The sequence below is a fragment of the Schistocerca gregaria genome, chromosome 6 (assembly GCF_023897955.1).
Source record: "Schistocerca gregaria isolate iqSchGreg1 chromosome 6, iqSchGreg1.2, whole genome shotgun sequence".
NCBI lineage: Eukaryota > Metazoa > Arthropoda > Insecta > Orthoptera > Acrididae > Schistocerca > Schistocerca gregaria.
In genome coordinates, this window is record NC_064925.1 from 571,804,114 (window position 1) to 571,824,978 (window position 20,865).

The following is a 20,865-nucleotide window of genomic DNA, read 5'->3' on the forward strand; positions in this document are numbered from 1 at the left end:
TATGCAAAAATGAAAGTTTGTTTTGGGTTTTGATTATGAATTCTAATACTTTTATGTAACGAAGTGGAGAATCACCCTTGGCCCACACACTGTTTATCACAAAAAAGGACAACACGTTTTAACTAGCCTGATATCAGATGAAACTCGGGTGTAATTAGTGACAAGAGCAGTCTATGGGGGAACAGAGTTGTTACATGTGAAACATGGAAAGAGATGTGTTTTATTCACGTTAGTTAATGGTTCCACGATGAACCGAAAAATGGCAGAGCAGTCACTAATATCATTATATTCGGTAATGGCAACCTTTTCAAGGAGTTTGCGCGTAAACAGTTGTAATTGGCGAAAACATGTCTCCCGAAAATAGTAGAACATGCGGTGCTAGTGCCACGAAAATGTTTGGCAGTGACTCTTTGTACGAATCTGAGAACGATGTGGATAATTACGACTCAGATAAAGGGCCTAACTACACTGACGGAAAGAAATATTACATCACCACCGAAGGAGTTGTGCGACACAAAAGAAAGGTGGTTGGCGTGTTTCTACTTATGACAGATGATGTCTACTCAAATTTCTCACCAGTCGCATAATAGTTAGCGCCACGACGAGGAAGCAAAGCAGGGTTGCTTGAAATAGGCGCTGTAGTGGTAGTGAACTCAATGTACCTTTGATAGTTGACGTCATTGGTTGATGTTAGTCAAGAATACTTTTAAGACGCCATTATCAACACCTTGCTGTCTTTGGACTGGCTACGACAAGCTAGGTGTTCCTTTTGCGATAGAGCAGAAAGACGTGCGATGAATGTAGCCACTGTACATGGTTGCCGGCCGCGTTTGTCACGAGAATATACGGTAGCGAGAAGAGCTTGAAACGGATTTTCTGACCACATAAGGAAAATATTGGGTGATTTTTTATTCGTGTAATACGTAAAGAGATATGAATGTTTTAGTGGGGCCACTTTTTTCGCTTTGTGATAGATGGCCCAGTAATAGTTACAAACATATGGCTCACAATTTTAGACGAACAGTTGGTAACAAGTAGGTTTTTTAAATTGAATTACAGGACGTAGGTACGATTGAACATTTTGTTTCGGCTGTTCCAATGTGTACATGTACCTCTGTGAACTTATCATTTCTGAGAATGCATGCTGTTACAGCGTGATTACCTGTAAATACCACATTAATGCAACAAATTCTCAAAATGATTTCCATCAACCTCAATGCATTTGGCAAAACGTGTAACGACATTCCTCTCAACAGCGAGTAGTCCGCCATTCGTAATGTCCGCACATGCAATGACAATGCGCTGACGCATGTTGTCAGGCTTTCTCGGTGGATCACGATAGCAAACATCCAACTTTCCCCACAGAAAGAAATCCGGGGACGTCAGATCCGGTGAACGTGCGGGCCATGGTATGGTGCTTCGACGACCAATCCACCTGTCATGAAATATGCTATTCAATACCGCTTCAACCGCACGCGAGCTATGTGCCGGACATCCATCATGTTGGAAGTACATCGCCATTTTGCCATGCAGTGAAACATCTCGTAGTAACATCGGTAGAACATTACGTAGGAAATCAGCATACATTGCACCATTTAGATTAACACCGATAAAATGGGGGCCAATTATCCTTCCTCCCATAATGCCTCACCATACATTAACCCGCCAAGGTCGCTGATGTTCCACTTGTCGCAGCCATCGTGGATTTTCCTTTGCCCAATAGTCCATATTATGTCGGTTTACGTTACCGCTGTTGGTGAATGACGCTTCGTCGCTAAACAGAACGCGTGCAATAAGTCTTTCATCGTCCCGTATTATCTCTTGTGCCCACTGGCAGAAGTGTACACGACGTTCAAAGTCGTCGCCATGCAATTCCTGGTGCATAGAAATATGGTACGGGTGCAATCGATGTTGATGTATCATTCTCAACAGTGACGTTTTTCTGATACCCGATTCTCGCTCAATTTGTCTACTACTGATGTGCGGATTAGCCGCGACAGCAGCTAAAACACCTACTTGGGCATCATCATTTGTTGCTGGTCGTGGTTGGCGTTTCACATGTGGCTGAACACTCCCTGTTTCCTTAAATAATGTACTATCCGGCGAACGGTCCGGACACTTGAATGATGTGGTCCAGGATACCGAGCAGCATACATAGCACACGCCCGTTGGGCATTTTGATCACGATAGGCATACATCAACACGATATTTACCTTTTCCGCAATTGGTAAACGGTCCATTTTAACACGAAGTAAATACCGTCCGCACTGGCGGAATGTTACGTGATACCACGTAATTGTACGTTTGTGGCTATTACAGCGTATTCGGGAGGACGACGGTTCAAGCCCGCGTCCGGCCATCCTGATTTAGGTTTTCCGTGATTTGCTTCAGGCAAATGCCGGGATGGTTCCTTTGAAAGGGCACGTCCGCCATCCTTCCCCATCCTTCCCTAATCTGATGAGACCGATGACCTCGCTGTCTGGTCTCCTCCCCCAAATAACCCAAGGCAACGACAACTATTACAGCGCCATCTATCACAAAGCGAAAAAAGTGGTCCAACTAAAACATTCATATTTCTTTACGTACTACACGAATATGGGGGTTCTTATTTTTAAAAAACGCAGTTGATATCCGTTTGACCTATGGCAGCGCCATCTAGTGGGCCAACCATAGCGCCATCTGGTTTCCCCATTCAAGCTAGACGAGTTTCGTTGTTTGTAGTTTTTTCGTTTGATGCTTATTTCGTGACATATTTGACCCGGTCACTAACAATGGAGCACACTGTATATGTGGTGACACAGGAGCTGCTGCTCAAGGTGAAACGTTTGAGGAAGTGGAGATGTAGCTGACAGCTGACGAAAACCATATAAATTCCCGATATGACACATGTCTGTGCATTTCATCCGAGAGACAGAAAAACAAGGACGATGTTAAATATTACATGCAGTGCGCAACATCTACAGTATGTCTCTACGGTACTCAAAAATACCTGGGAGTAAAGTGGGATAGTAGCCTCACATTCAAAGATCATTGCCAAGAAACAAAGCTAAAAGCGTCTGCTCGAAACAACATCACCCGTAAACTTACTGTTACCACCTGGGGCTCACAGCCAAACGTGTTCCGTACATATGCGCTGGCACTGCACTCCTCTGCGACAGAATACGTAGTCCTGATGGTACGAAATTCCACGCAAACCGAGCAGGCATATTGTGATTGGCTACCTACGACTAATTCCATCACCAATATTTATCAGGTTGTCGATATAACACCACATGACCTCCGCGGAAGAAGAGTCTGCAAAAATATACGATCCAGTCGCATTAATATGATGGCCACCTATCTTCGATGTCAACGTGCAATAACAATTCACAGAAGGCAGGTTGCTGCAGTAGCAGTGGAGGGGATATAAAGTGTGTCGAGGGGGTCGTGGAAAACTGTGTAGCCTTTGTCGCAACGCGGAAACGGAGCGATTTATCTGACGTCGAAAAGGACATAGTGATCGGCTTTCGGCCAAGGGCGGAAGCATTCCCGACATCGTTAAACTTGTAAACTGTTAGTGCGCCTCCATGGTTAAAGTATACTGTGTATGGCAACATGGCGCTGTCCAGAAACGGAACCGAGCCAAAGGTGGTGCACCAAGGGCGATAGATGACAGGACCGAACGACGGCTGCGAAGATTAGCGTGGGCGAATAGAGGTGCAAATGTTGAGAAAGTGACCGCCTAGATGAACCAAGGGACTTGCAACAGTGCCTCCTCAACGACCGTTCAGCGAACGTTGTTACTTTTGGTTCTCCGCAATAGGTGTCTGGTTCACGCATCCATGCTGACTGGTGTTAACCGGCGACGAAGGCTGGAATTTTCACTACGGAGCGTCCACTGAGTGGGGACAGGTGGCATTTTCAGATGACGGGTGGCTGTTGGCGAGTACGGCCTGAAGCGCCTGAAGGCAAGCAACCTGCAAGAATCGCCGAAAGGGTCAAGGCCGGAGCAGGGAGCGTTGTTGCCTGGCTTTCGTGGCAAATCCGGCGAGATCTTGTCATTCTGGAAGGCTCATCTACATCTGCTTCCTTACTCTTCTATTCACAATAAAATACCCGGCAGGGGGTTAAATAAACCACCTTCAAGCTGTCTCTCTCTACCGTTCCACTCTCGAAAGGGGAGCGCGGAAAACGAGCACTGTACGAACCCTGATTTCTCCTATTTTATGGTGATGATCATTTCTCCCTATGTAGGTGGGTGCCAAGAGAATGTTTTCGCAATTGGAGGACAAAACTGGTGATGGAAATTTCATTAGAGGATCCGGTCGCAACGAAAAACGCCTTTGTTTTAATGCTTGCCACTCCAATTCACGTATCATGTCTGTGGCACTATCTCCCCTACTATGCGATAATACAAAGCCAGCTACCCTTCTTTGTACTTTTTCCGTCAGTTCCACCTGACGCGGATCCCACACTGCTTAGCAATACTCCAGGATAGGGCGGACAAGCTTGGTGTAAGCAGTCTCTTTAGTATGCCTGCGGCACCTTATGAATGCAATAAATCGCAATGGTTGGTTTGCTCTATCGACAACATTATCTACGTGATCAGTTCGAATTTAGGTTATTTGTATTGCAATCCCTAAGTATTTAGCTGAATTTATAGCCCTCAGGTTTGTGTCACTTATCGCGTAATCGAGATTTGGCGGATTTATTTAACTACTCAGGGTCAATTGCCACTTTTCCCACCATACATATATTTTATCTAATCATTTTTTCAATTCACTTTGCTCATCTGATACTTTACAAGACGGTAAATGACAGCATCATCTGGAAACAATCTAAGACGGCTACTCAGATTGTCTCCTATGTCGTTAATATAGATCAGGAACAATAGAGGGACTATAACACTTCCTTGGGGGACGCAGGATATTAATTCTGTTTTACTCGACGACTTTCCGTTCTATTACTACGAACTGTGACCTTTCTGACAGGAAATCACGTATCCAGTCGCACAACTTAGACGATATTCCGCAGGCAGGCAATTTGGTTAGACGACCCTTGTGAGGAACGGTGTCGAAGGCCTTCTGGAAATCTAAAAATATGGAATCAATTTGACATCCCCTGTCGATAGCACTTATTACTTCGTAAGTATAAATAGCTAGTTGTGTTTCACAAGAGCGATATTTTCTGAATCCGTGCTGACTACGTGTGAATAAATCGTTTTCTTCGAGATAATTCACTATGTTCGAACACAGTATATGTTCCAAAACCCAACTGCAAATCGACGTTAATGATATGGGACTGTAATTCAGCGGATCACTCCTATTTCCTTTTTTGGGTATTGGTGAGTCTTGAGCAATTTCCGTTATTTAGGTACAGATCTTTCTGTGAGCGATCGGTTGTGTATAATTGCTGTATATGGTGCTATTGTATCAGCGTACTCTGAAAGGGACCTGACTGGTGTACAACCTGGACCGGAGGCTATGCCTTTGTTAAATGATTTAACCTGCTTTGCTACAACGAGTATATCTACTTCCGTGTTTCTCATCTTGGCATTTGTTCTTGATTGGAATTCAGGGATCTTTACTTCATACGCTTTGGTGGGTTTCGATATACCGTGTTTAATAACTCTGCTTTAGTGGCACTGTCATCAGTGACTTCACCATTGTTACCGCGCAGTGATGGTATTTATAGTATCTTGCTAGTGGTGTGCTTTTATGTATGAACAGAATCTCTTTGGGTTTCTTGCCAGATTCCTAGAGATAGTTTCGTTGTGGAAATTATTAAAAGCATCTCACATTGAAGTACGCGCCGTAATTCGAACTTCTGCAAAACTTTGCCAATATTGGGGATTTTGCGTTCTTTTAAATTTGGCGCTCTTCTTTCGCTGCTTCTGCAACAGCGATCTGACCCGTTTTGTGCACCATGGGGGATCAGTTCCTTCATTTATTAAATTATGTGGCATATATCTCTCAATTGGCGTCGATACTATCCCTTTAAAATCATTCCACATACTATCTACGCTTACAAGATCAGACCACAAGGAGTGAAGGCACAATTGATTAATGAAAGTATGCATGTATACTTGGGAACCAAAACCACCCTAAATGCAGTTGATTTTTCCTCGGTAAAATAGTACGCAGCAGCAGGACAAAGAAACATGTCACGCAGCCCGCAATGTACGTTCATGGTGCGAAGAGTACATGGATGAGTTAGCCGTGCTTCAATGGCCACCAGGCGCCGCGGATTTAAATATTTCAACCAAATCGTGAATCTGGGGGACCACCACCATCAGACAGCTCGAGCCACGGATCCTCACCCGAGTAACTGAGTGCAGCTGACCACGGCTCTGGCATTAGCATGGCTCCATACCTCTTTCGGTGCCTTCCAGAACCTCAGTGACGCTCTCCCTGTGCGTCTCGCAGCGCACCACCCAGCCAAACCCAGGTAGTGAGGCTTTAGACTGGTGGTTACACTAAGATGGCTGAACAGTGTAAGCAGGAAGTCTATCCCAGACACTCCTGCTTAGGGAGGGACGCCAAGGAGCACCTCGATGCAAACAGTGTTAGTAATTACAACAGCATCTGGAACTCAAACAGAGCTGAGGTAACATTTATTGACTGAAAGGATTTGGGAGGCTATCAAAGAGGAACGTGCGGCAGGCTTTCATCTGCTGTATGTGGTGTAGAAGGAGAACAGGAGTGTCACTATGCGAAGCGAGTCTCTGGAAGTGGGGCTCCTTGACTGAAGGTGAGTCCTGTGAGTGTGGTGGCCTTCGGGATGTACGTCACCATCAGACCATCTGGTCTGCAGAGCCTGCTACGTTCTGTTACTTGCAGCAAGTGATACGGCTACAAAGGCAATGCGGTTCTGGAGCTTATTGTTCATCTAACAGAAAATCAGCACTACTCGGCAGAATTTTGATATTTTTAATATTTTGTATTACTTAACTCCTGGACACGTAAAATAGATAAACAAATAATGTTTTCTCTGGTTATCGTTCTGTTTAGCAACAGATTAGAAATTAAGTAAATTTAGTTTTTGTATCATTAGTACATAACTTAACAGAGGATGGAATGGAAATCGTTATTTGTGGTCATCTAATATTAAGTTGGTATTCTGTATCAGATATATGTTGATTTCCAGTACGTCGAGTAGGATAAACGTTTTGCTTTTCGTAACAGAATGTAAAACTTCACGATCTACACGTGTCCCTCCATTTTTTATCCACAAAACGTCCATTGGAGTTGAAGTTGGATTCTGCTCGACGTATTGAAGGGCGATGTGTGAAATCCGGGTGGGGGGTCCGAGTCCTCACTCACAGTTTCCTGGCTAACAGCGGCGACAGTCTGGCAGTCACTGAGCTCTTCAAAAGTCTCAGTCATTGTCACATTCATTAATACATTCTTCAACTTCATTGGCAGGGACGTTCGGCTCCAGAGTTTGTAGATCTTTAACGATTTCCAGTGTGTCGCTGTTTTGCTCATCTTCGGTATGCTCATTTTCAGTCATAACTTGTGGCCAAAGCTTACGCCACGATTTCCGCACTGTGTCAGATTTCAATTCATCACATGCTGAAGCGATTGTGTAGATAGCCTCTTTGATGTTCCGGGATTTCATTGCTTCAAATAAGTTATGACCTCCTTCAGAGTTTTCCAAGGTTGAGCTGATATACTTTGTGCGATATCGCCTTTTTAACCATTCGATAACGCCCTGATCCATTGGTTGGGTGAGTGAGGTCACGTTAGTAGGCAGAAAGGGAGCCAAAGTCCCCTTTCACCAAATCTTCCTCAGATGGATGTGATGGTGCGTTATCCTACAGCAGTGGAGCACGAAGAGGCAGATTTTTTTGCTTCAAGTCTTTTTCGACCGATGGCACAAACTCACAAAAAACCCCTGATTTAAATGGTTGCAGTCCATCCAAGCAGATTTTTTACTGCGGTAATAAACCGGCAACGAAGATAAGTTTATGTTTTTGGATGCCCTCGGCTTGTTAGATTAGCCAGTGACGAACAAGGGGAGCTTGTTGGTACCTTCTGCGTTGCTACAAGGAATTACTCTTATAAGTTTCGTTCCTGCCACGGATTCATTTGAAGCTGCGACAGTTTTTTTTGCCAACATTTTAAAGTTCAGCCCTGTCTCGTCGATGTTATACACTTGGCAGAGTAACAGTTCATTTTCTTCTACAATTTCTTGAAATTTAACAGCAGCGGGAACGGCAGATAGTTTTTTACCGGAAATAGAAACAAATCGGACTCCCGTGACGAGTTTTCTAACGATCAATCCAGCCATCACTGGCAGCAAATTTACTTTTGGCTTCCAGTTTTTTGTGCAAAGCTATAGCTTTTTCTTTGAGAATTAGCCCGGGTATTGGAGTTCCTTTCCTTCTTTCTTGACAAAACCACATCCTCAATGCGTTATCAAGCAGTTCAAGTTTAGGCTTTTTCAATGTTTTGCGATTCTTCTGAGTGTTTTCATTGTCAGTCGTAACTGTATAGGATTCAATGTCTTTCCGATCCTTCCTCCAAGCCTTTATTGTCGTAACACCCACATTCAGTTCCTTTGCAATTTTTTGGAGCGATTCTCCTTCGTCCAGTCTTTGTAGTGCTGCTAATTTTTCATTTAGTGAAAGATTTACGTGTTTACGTTTGAATCCAGACATGTTGAAAAACAGGCAACAGTACACACAATGAATCAACAGCAATAAGAACTGTAGAGAACACGGAATAAAGAAAACAACAACGTTTCTTACTCCCAACAAAGGATAAAACAGCACAACAACGTACAGTGTAACAATATGCACAGCGATAGATACCGCAGTAATGGCCCGACAGGCGTGCAGTGAGTGACAAGTCGGCACAGGCTCATGAGGCTCAGTATGGTCGCACTGACCGGAGTGACGGGCCATCCGAGGTCGCATTAGAGGGTCCTGCTGTACTTCCCCCGTGCATAAACCCACTCTTTCACGCCGTGCTTAGGTTAGTGCCGTAAGAGAACCTATTCACTGTACGTGACGGTAGAGGGTGAGCGCACTGTGTAGTATTAGGTTTGTGTCGTGTGATAATGCCAGAAGGTGGAGGGGGAAACCTGCTGCTGGCACATAGCCTACATATCCTGAATGTTGCGTTGGGATAGCTGGGTCTGAAGTCCCCACGCTTCACCATCAACAGTGTCATAGCGTCGCACCAAGCAGTGGTATGGAAATTATCTTACAACACTGGTGCAGACTCTGGTAATCAGAAATTACACCACCACCTCCCCCTCCCTCTCCAACCCAACCTCAGGGACACCCCTTCCCATCCATACACTGGCTGTAAAAGTTTGTTTCATCACCAGGATTCGTATCGACTACATTGAAATCGAATACGGGCGTGCATTAGCTAGTCTGAGCTACTGAGGAGAGTTAACATCTCATACCATAATTTTCTCTAACAGCCCAAAGGAGGCTCTGATCTCAACGTCCCCAAAACTCTACAGTTCTTAATCATCAGACTTCGCTTTAGTGTTTATAAGAATGTTGAAAGCAGTGTGTTCAGTAAGCAGATAAACTTGGTAAATTTGGTTGCTGTTGTCGTTTTCACTAGTAAGACTGGTTTCATGCAGCTCTCCACACAAGTCTATCGAGCTGAAGCCGCTTAATCATGGATAACCATTGTAACCTACATCAGTTTCAATATGATTACTGTGTTCAGTCCCTTCTTAACAATTCTTATCTCCCATATACCCGCCCCCCCCCCCCCCCCCCCCAGTAACTAAATTCATGATCTCTTGATTCCGTAGGATGTACGCTATCAACTGATCCCTTCCTCAGTTATGCTGTGATCTAAATTTCCTTTTCCCCCCTTTAGATTCAGTACCTACTCATTAGTTAAAATCCAGCCCTGTAATTATCACCACTCACCTGTAGCACCACGTTTCAAAAAATTCAACTCATTTCTTGTCTTGACTGTACATCGTCCACTTTTCTCTTCTGTACAAGGCCACACTCCAGAGAAAATCATGCATAAGAAAGTTCCTAACGCTCAAATTTATATTAGATGTTAAGAAATTCCTATTTTCGAGACATACTTTCCTGCAACAGCCATTTTATATTATCTCTTCTCCGGCCATAATCAAATATTTTGCCGGCCGCGGTGGCCGAGCGGTTCAGTTCGGAACCGCGCAACTGGTTCGAATCCTGCCTCGGGCATGGATGTATGTGATGTCCTTAGGTTAGTTAGGTTTAATTAGATCTAAGTTCTAGGCGACTGATGACCTCAGATGTTAAGTCTCATAGTGCTCAGAGCCATTTGAACCATCAAATATTTTGAAACTTCCTGGCAGATTAAAACTGTGTGACGGACCGACACTCGAACTCGCGACCTTTGCCTTTCGAGGGCAAGTGCTCTACCAACTGAGCTACCCAAGCACGACTCACGCCCCGTCCTCACACCTTTACTTCTTCCAGTACCTCGTATCCTACCTTCCAAACTTTACAGAAGCTCTCCCGCGAACCTAGCAGAACTAGCACTCCTGAAAGAAAGGAGGTACTGGCGGAAGCAAAGCTGTGAGGACAGGGCGTGAGTCGTGCTTGGGTAGCCCTGTTGGTAGAGCACTTGCCCGCGAAAGGCAAAGGTCCCGAGTTCGAGTCTCGGTCCGGCACACAGTTTTAATCTGCCAGGAAGTTTCATATCAGCGCACACTCCACTGCAGACTGAAAATATCATTCTGGACCAAATATTTTGCTGCATAGATAGCGCTGCTTATCAACTACTTATAGTGTCTCATTTTCTAATCTGATTGCTTAGCATCGCGTAATTTAATTCAACTATCTTCCATTAAACATTTTGCTTGGGCGATTGTGAACATGACGTACAAATTATAAAAAATGCTGTCTGTAATTATGTTACCTTATTTTGCTAGAGGTTTCGTCTCTGAGCCATCAGCAACGGCAGGAAAATTATCCCAGGTGTATCACATGTCATACATGGTTTGAAATCAGTTACCACAAGAAACGATAATTGCTAAACTAATATAAAATCGAAAGTTGTAACAAATTAACAATATGACGTCACATTGCACAAGGACAACCCATGTATAGTAACATAAGTCAAAGCACTTCAAGGTCAACTGTTTTCCTTTCGCCTCCTCTTAATCCAAACAGTAAGGAGCAAATTTAATGAAAATGAGGATATGAACAATACGGTAGACATGTTATCAAAGACATGTTGGAGTAGGGCCATGAGCTGCGAGAGCTATTCGTAAAGTGAGGTCTGATCGGTCGCGAAATGGAAAGAACACTGAAAATCCGATGAAGCTTTGCAGAGCTGTGTTGGGCAATGTCTAGCTCGTTTCAGGTCTGGGGACACAGTGGGGACGTAAAAGATGCCTAGAACCATAGTGTCTCCCGCCCAGAGATTTCGCCTGTTTCACGCAACCCCACATAACGTAACTGTCATACATCCTCTTCTTCATGACAATTCCTGGCCGTACACTGCAGGTGCAATGAGGCATGCCTTCATCTTTATGGATAGGAACCGTTTGATCCCCCACCATACAAACCGGACTTAGCTCCCTCTGACGTTCATCTCTGCTCACATGAACCGATCGCTATGAATACAACATTTATCAGAGAGGACGAACTGCAGACCAGCGTAGAGAAATGACGGAAAGCTCAGGCGGCTGCCTAGTATGACAAGGATATCGGGAGCGTGTAATTCAGTGCAGGGACTGCAGAGAGAAGTAGCCTAAATGTGTAGCAAACTGTTGCAGATAAGACATTTTTTACTTTCACTGCGGTTTCCATTTCGCCACCGATCGGACCTTGCTTTCCGAGCAGTCATCGTGTAAGAGGTACTGGCCCATAAAGTCGTTATGAACAAAAAACCGAATGTCACTGGCTGCTGTCGGTTTCATCGTTTTCAATAAATATCTCTATACCTCGACGCTGGAAAAATGTACAAAAAGAGAAACTCTACCAGCCAGTTCACTGTTGCCGACTTGTTAATAAAATGAATGTAAAGGTGGGCCATCCCATTGTCCTCCACGCTTGCTAGCGAAATTAATTCCCCTGGAGTTCCTTTTACTCTGTATCGTTTCCCGTCCAGTTCCACGAGAGGACGTATACAGACCCCCGAAATGCAGGATGCGAAACAATAAATTTTTCACCGAATCGCCAAAGCGAGGGGCGCAATTACTCTGTGCGGAAGCGCCGGCAGCAGGAAGAGGGAGCCGCCCGGTCGCTACCTGCCGTGCCCGCCTGCCTCCTTTTGTTTCGCCGCTGTGTCCGCCAAGAGGACACAGGCAGGGCAGGCCGCTGTGTTCCCCCCACCCACGGGCAGCAGTCGCGCAACCCCCCACCGCCGTTCGGCAATGGTCGCGCGGGGCAATTAAAATGCTTTATCGCTGGTCTCATTCAGGCGAATGGCTCTCCATTCGGAGATCGAAACTGCCAGATATTATTTTAGATGAATGCGACTTAACGCCGACAGGGGCGGCAGTTCTGCGCGCTCGCGCGACGCCTGCTAAATGATAGAGCGTGAAGCGTGCTTCGCGAGTTAAAAGCTCCGCGCCTGGCTTTGTGCTCGATGCGCTGTGTACGGTGGTGTTTCGCGAGTCGCACATTCGACTCCTCGTAGGGGTCAATGCCGATTGCGTGAGCAGCGCAAAATTATAGACCTGGGGTGGCCAGAACGAGGCCAGCGAACTGCATGCGGCTGTTGCCTCCATATACTGACGGTTCTCGCCGTGTCAGTCGCGTAAGCGAACAAGATTCGTTTCACCTTCGAACCAAGTCATTCAATAAAAAAGAGAAAAACTCTTAAAGAATGTATTACGAGAACTGAATACAGCACATATTTATTTTTCAACTTAATCCCCCTCAAGTTCTATGAACGTATGTCAGCGCAGGACAAGCTTCTCCGCATGCAAAGAATTTTTCGGAACGGTTGCATAGCAAATTATGCACTGGTGCCTGGACTTCCTCAACATCAGTGACCCTTGATTCACAAAGAGCTTCTTTTAGTCGATTAAAACTAAGATAATCTGAAAGCAACAGGTCAGGTGAATACTTTGGGACGGGGTGTGGGGGAAAAGCAGACGAACTTCAGATTTCGCTGCACTTATCAGACCATCTTTCTTTCATTTCTGATGTCAAATGCTTTGGAATCTATCTCGTACACACTTTCCTGAAGATCAGTATTTCATTAACAGTATGGCAGGCTAATCCGACAATAGCGTTAATCGTTTCTGTAATATCACTAACCGCCTATTTTCCGATATCAACTCACCATGCCTGGCAGTCTAGTTCTCCGTGACTGGACACACTTGTGAGCGCGGCTGATCTTACAAGTCGCTTTGAACATACCTTACCATTGGAAAACTTGTGTTCGACACAAGTAACTTCGTAATGAAATTTTCACTCTGCACCGGAGTGTGCGCTGATATGAAACTTCTTGGTAGATCAAAACTGTATGCTGGATCTGTACGCGGATTCGGGACCTTTGACTTTTGCAGGTAAGTGCTCTATCATCTGAGCTACCCAGGCTCGACTCACCATTTGTCCTCACAGCTTTAATTCCACCAGCATTTCATCTTCTTCCTTCCAAACTTCACAGAAGCTCTCCGGCGGAACTTTTAGGACTAGCACCCCTGGAAGAAAGCTATGTCTCCGCAATTTCCTTTCTGCCATGAGTGCTAGTCTTCCACGTTTTGCAGGAGAGCCTCGGTGAAGTTTGGAAGACAGGGGATGAGATACTGGCGGAATTAAAGCTGTGAGGACCGTTCGTGAGTCATGCTTTGGTATCTCAGTGTGTAGAGCACTTGCCTGGAAAAGTCAAGGACCTCGAGCGCGCAGGTCGTGGCCTAACAGTTAGCGTTGCTGCCTCTGGATCACGGGGTCCCGGGTTTCATTTCCGGGTGGTTTGGGGATTTTCTGTGCCCGGGGACTGGCTATTTGTGTTGTCCTCATCATTTCATCTTCATCACCAGTCGTGACAGTGGCCAGTTAGGACTGTACTGCGTACGGCTGCTTATGACCGCGCAGTTGAGCGCCCCACAAACCAAACTTCGTCTTTATCGAAGATACCGAGTTAGAGTCTAGGTCTGACACACCATTTTGATCGGCCAGGAATTTTCCGCTTTCACCATATTCCACTGCTATCTGAAGCGAATTTGACTGGTTTCGACCATTCAGCTAACACAGATCTAATGACGCTCCATTGCTCCACGTTGGTGCAAACCTGCTGCGTTGCCGCCGTGTTGTTTCACTGATTCCCAGCGTCTCGTTCGCGAGGCAGGGGCGCCATCTAATAATAAATCTAGTTTTGGAAACCACCAAAAAGTGACAAGGAGGCACAAACTTCGTCCAATTTTTATATATTTTATCCATCTCTTCCGGTTATTTATTGACTGAGTCTTGTGTCCTGCACAGAGCAGATATTATCAGTGCCCACGTGTTTGCAGGTAGTTCAAAGAATTGTCCATTATATCCTGTTAGATGCCAACAGAGACCTACAATTCGTCTATACCTGCCTATATATACTTTATACGCCTATATATTATGTAAAGAGGGTAATGGAAGGTAGCTCGAACAAAAATACTCAATTTTCTTTCGTGTTGCACTTGAGTACTGAGCGAAGGAAAAGTGACTGTCTTCTTGCTTCTGCACGCCATAATCTTATCTTATTCTGGCGATCACTATACGAGATATACGGACGATGGAAAAATATGCGGTGACACCAAAAACACAAGAAATTACCATGCCTACAACAGTATATAAAAACCGTTGCCGTTTGTCTAGTGAGCATTAATTGCTTCACATGTGTAGGTTAAAGATTAAAATGCTGTTCCTAGTGGACCTCTTGATGTGTTGTTATGATTGCTTAACGTGCTGGATCGGTCTCAGGTGGAGACGCTTCATCTTCTGTGAAGAAAATTAGTAGGAAGTTCTGGAAATATACAATTGTGAGCAAAAGGTAGGGAACAAAGCTTTCTCCGTTATACACAGCCCACAGGAGGTAAATATCAAAACATGGAGTGAGAGTCGGTAGTGCTGCCGCCTTTGTGAGCGTGAGACACGGCTCAAGTCTGGCAGTGCAAGAACCGAACGTTATGGTGCCCAGGACTGGCTGCCGCAGCTGGGAAGAGAGACGGGTTAGCTGTCAAAGACCAACCTCATTGGCACCGATGTTAGGAAGAGTTTTACTGGTTTACTGCCTGAAATTAGAGAAGGAGGGAGGGACATTTTCTTTTAAGGCATGTTTATAGTGGTCGGAACTCAGCATATCCATGGCTAAACCATTCAAAAATGACACAGAGAAGGAAGAAGTGAAAACAAAAATCTTTCTTATTGGAAGGCACCTCACTAGCTGAGAAGCCAACCGCATTTTCGAGTGGATGAGCTGGCTGACTTAGAAATATTTAAGTGTGAGTTGCATTTACCTGTAGATGCTCGTTAATGGTGCAAAATCCGTGACTGATCTAGCAGCCATTTCACTATTGACCTGCAGAAAAATATGCTGATATCCACCCTCGGCAGTGAGACATAACGTTGGGACAGTAAATCATTAGTACTGTGTTTCTGTAGGCTTTTATGATCAATATACTTTCTGTTCCGACCCCAGATACAAACGCGTACCTTCTATAGAACTATTTGTCTAAATACTAACTTTACAGCAATCGTAGCATGACTTCACAAATATTATAGTCTTAAGCTGATTCACGATTACTGCAGTGAGACCTCCGATCCTTTAATCAGATTTGTCCGGTTAATATTCTGATATTGTCAATGTTTGTCGTATGATGTAATGTGCACTTTCTTGTAATAAAATGAATTGCGAGGGCATACAGTAACTAAGGCAACACATTATTTCCGAAAGCAGGTCGGTTTTATTCCGGATTGCAATACAATGGTATTTACCACAATTCTGGTTACAAAAACCTATTATTCAACATGATCACGTTCAAGGCGACGGCCTTACGTCACCTGGCGATACTCGCCGAAAAATTGTCACGATCAGCTTCGTACCGCTCCACACATTTGAGTACCTCAACTTATGGACGGGTGTGTTGGCACTACCAACAGAGACGTCCACTTCAACAGCGAAGTGTTTGATTGTGATCCGTCGATCACTTCGAATGATAATGTCCGTATGTTCCAACATCGCAGGAGCACAGTTGTGTTCGGTTGAGGGATCGAACAGGTTTGCGCGACCTTGTTGCGATGAAGCAGATGCCCTTGTCCAGCGACTCACCGTGCTTTTGTTTACTGTCACGTCTCAGTCGACATCCTGCAAGCCCCTCTGAATATCCGCGATACTCTGGTTTTACGCTAAAAGACACTCAAAGACAACTGTCTGCTTGCAATGCACCTGTGTTACAGATGACATTTTGAAGGCTCCATGTAGCGCGGTCATCTATCACAACTTCATGAAGCTATAGGGGCTGATGCGAGAATATTCCACATTTTATCAACCGAAATTGGCTGAGAATAAATGTTGTTACATTATTAATTGAAGGCTCCTCTGTAGGCACTACGTTCTTTTGTTGTCAGATTCAAAGGGCTACTTTGTCACGACTCTAAGTAAAACACACCAGAAGCCTTCAACATTCTAAGTCTCCAGTTACCTTTACTAATACTGATTTTACGTCGCTGTCTCATTTGGCGCCACTTCTTAGTATTATCCCTAAATATTTGTACAATGTGACGTTCTCAAGATGTTTACCACTGACTTTACAGTCAATAGCCGGCCGCAGTGGCCGAGCGGTTCTAGGCGCTACAGCCTGGAAACGCGCGACCGCTACGGTTGCAGGTTCGAATCCTGCCTCGGGCATGGATGTGTGTTATGGTCTTAGGGTAGTTAGGTTTAAGTAGTTCTAAGTTCTAGGGTACTGATGACCTCAGAAGTTAAGTCCCATACTGCTCAAAGCCATTTGAATCATTCGAATTTGCAGTCAATACTATACGGATATCACTCTACGTTATATGCATTACCTTAGATACATCTGCATTTAAAGAGATCTGTCGTTCGTAACAGCAGATGAAGCAAAGCAAGCGCTGTATCATGTATAAGATACAGAGGCGAGCGAGTGCACGGGACTTACCCTAGTTCACTGCCGCTAGTGCCACGTCATCGTAACGCGCCTGCATATAGTATTGCACCACATTTAACATAAAAGTAAAAATTAAGATTTGTGTGTAAAACTTTGTTAAAGTATAGTTCTATGTAATAATGTTTCAGGTAACAAATCTTAATGTTATAAAATTAGTAGTTTACGTAAAATTCACGTTTTGAAAGAAAAATAGGAGGCGCTAAATAATGACGCTAGGAAGCCAAAATTTGGTGAGAAGGTGCAGTAAGAAGTCATTAATGAGTGGTGCTGGTTTCCAAAACCATAAAACTAAAATTGACTCCAGAATCCGCGTTTTTCGGAAAAATCAGAGGCGCGAAATAATAGAGCTACAATATTGAAAATTGGTAGGATGCTTCAGTTCACCCTAATAATAATAATGGAAATACCACAATCAGTTACCTCTTCTAGTTTTTTAGTAATTTAGTAAAAACTACTTTTGTGAGTAAAATGTACATAAGCATTATAGATTAAGTACTTTAAATTTTAATGATAAAACAAATTCTTTAAGACCAATGATCAGATAGGACAATTAACAAAGCTACACCAAGTTTTAGTCTTGTAGCATAATTAACAGCTGATACAAGTCTTGATAAAGCTATAGTTCAGAGGTAACAATCTACCGTTAGCTCCATTGTAAAAATTCTAGAGAGTAAAGTTTTAATTTTAGCGGGCTGAGATTTTCTACGTGCTTCTGTACTGCTCAGATGTATGTATACAAAAATTGAGAAGTTTGTAAAGCTATTATTAAATGTGATATTTAAGATTATGTGCCTGAGATAGCGATCATTTGGACACTGCAGGCATCTGCATAGGAACGGAAAGAACAGATGCTCTCTTGGCGGTACGCGCCGGAGCTATATAAAAAGAGCGGCAGAGGCAGTAGTAAGCTCACTCCGCATTAGACCAACGCCTAGTCCACGCGAGCTTAACGTCCGATCGCGCCTCGCCTCGGGTGACGTCATAGCGGGCTGTGACATGTGCGTACTTAGCAATGTAAACGGACATTGAAAATCGCGAGGACTGTACACCGTCCTGGATCGTTTAGACTTCGGTAACAAACTGTTATTGTGCCGTCCGTGTGAAGTATAATTCCGCGTGGCAAGTGGTGACTAACTCCACTTTTAAGGCGAGCATTAATCTTTTTTTTAACATTATTGCGAACTATTAATAGAGCACCGTTAGTTAGAGTAATGAACTATTCGGGAGGAACTTGCTGTAGAAGTCGCCTCTGAACTATTAAACGATTGGCTGAATTAACAATATTTAATGTCTTTAGCATTTTCAGAAGTTTCGAGTAATTTGTGTGAGCCTTTAAGATAATAAAATCTTGTTTGGAACTTTAAATTTTATTGAAGCAGCCCTAATCCCGTGAAGAACTATGGATATTTTTCGTTTAGCTGGGCTGTACAGGAATGTGGCCGTGCAGACTGGGAACTAAGGTCAGTAAGTTTCCCTTCGCTTTCTGACTGGCCACCAAATTAGTTGCCAGGCTCGCGTGATTTAAGGTGGCAATGTTCAACTTTCATTCAACATTAAACAACGACTTCTTCGCCGTCCCACATATGTTGCATCGGCAATAGTCTGTTACGTGAAATGAACATTCAAACAACTCATTCGACAACTTCTTCGCCGCCCCACATATGGTGCATCGGCCGGGAAAACTGAATTAAAAGCAAATAAAAGTGCTCGATGTGTGAAAGCGATTGGTATAAATTAACGAACTCGGTAGGCAATAACAGGACACTGAATTGAACTAGTGTGGGAACAGTGTTACCAGTAAAGGCAGGTGTAGTGTATAAACAATAAGTGTCTACCGCTGTACGTTGGTTAGTGACGATGGTGAGAAAGGCGACGATGCTGGATCGCGGCTGCCGACGGCGCTGAGACTAAAGGAAGACGGTGCGTCATCGCGGAGCTGCGCTGATCTGCGAGACAGCTGCCGGCTGCGCCGAGCGGTCAACGGTGCCTTGCTGCCCCCCCCTGGAGCTATTGCAGTAGGCGATTCCTGTGGCGGTACTCGACGCTACGGCTGCTGCTGCTGCCTTCAATACGTCGCGACGCGTCGCATCACGATTGCTGGTACACCGCGACGACATCATTCGTCGAAATCAAGCATTTAAGTTAAGTCAAAGACTTTTAAAATATTTATTAACTGCTGCTAACAAACTAAAAGATATGGAAAGTAGTGTACATTTCAGAAGGGAACCGGTCTCTGACCAAGAATCCTCACGATCAGGAATTGAGTTTAATGAGGATGGTTCCATTAATCCCTCAAATATTGAACTAGAACGTAATTTGTCACCAGTAAATTATGACTTTAATTTAAATGAGAGTGCAGGGATGCAATCAATAAGTGAAATAGAAGTCAAAAGGGAGCCAGTAGAGTTGCTAACTTTGTCAGGTAGTGAAACTGAGCTCAATATATCTCCAGCTCAGTCAAGTCAAGAGATACAAAGTATCAAGGTAGAAGCTCCGGATTGGATGCAAATACTGTTTGCCAAACTCGAATCAAACCAAAATAAAATTGAGGCTAAAATTGAAAATAGTAATAAAGAGTTGGAGAATAAAATTGAGGTTAGTAATAAAGGGTTGGAAAATAAAATTGAAAATAGTAATAAAGAGTTGGAGAATAAAATTGAGGATAGTAATAAAGAACTAAAAGAAGAACTGCAATCAAAATGGAATAGTTTGAATTATAAGATAGATGCTATTCATCATGACATTCAAGTAAAAGTAGGGCAACAGTTAACTAAAATGCATAGTACTTTCAAATGTGAAATAGATCAAATTCAAAAAAATTATCAAGAGGCAGATGAACTTTTGGAAGAGAGGTTGTCCGAAAGATTGAGCAACGAGTCCAAACTTTGCTCTGACAAAGTTAAAGAGGTACAAATTAAAGTAGATACTTGTCAGAAAAACATTGAGAAAGTAAAAGAAACCTGTACCGAAATTCGTGGTGCAGTGGAACAAAGATGTTCTGCCAGGATAGAAGCAGTAGAGTCACAAGTAGAGGAATTAAATACTAACATTGCTAACCTAGAAAATAGAGTAACCTGTGTTAATTCTAGTCATTCTACTGTACAGCATGTGACTTCAGTTGACGCCGCTTTTATAGGGTGTCGACAGTTTTTGCGCTTTGATCCTGATAAGTACATTCACCCTCTTGAATTTTGGAATGACTTTGAGGATGTTCTCCCCAACACTTGGTCAGAAAGAGAAAAAATTTCATTTATAAGAAGTCATTTGTCAGGTGATGCTTTGCGATGGTCAGCGGATGTAATGATCAAATCTAAAACTTTATCTGAATTTAAGTCTGCATTTCTCAACGAATACTGGTCACATAACAAACAAAATGATGTGTTAAGGGAATTCTGGAGTGGTAAGAAGTTTTTCCCAGGGCGTGAATCAGTAAAGGATTTCGCTAGGAAGTGGGTTTCAAGACTGTCACATTTGACAGAAAAGATGAAGCCAGATATGATCATTATGGGTTTAGAAAGTAAGCTGCCGTTGTACTGGCAGAAGAGGATCATTTCCGCCCCTAGAGATAATATAGACAAATTTATTGAATATCTGGAAAGAGTGGAAAGAGTAGCTGCTGCTGAGGAGCAGGTGCAGCAGAATAACAAATCTTCTAACAATCACGTACAAAATAATGGAAACGTGAACGTTAGAAATATGGAAGTTAGGCACACCAAAACAAACTATCGAAACCAAAGCCGTGGCAGAGGAAGAGGGGGTAGATACTCACCACGCTTTCGTAACAACTACTATGAC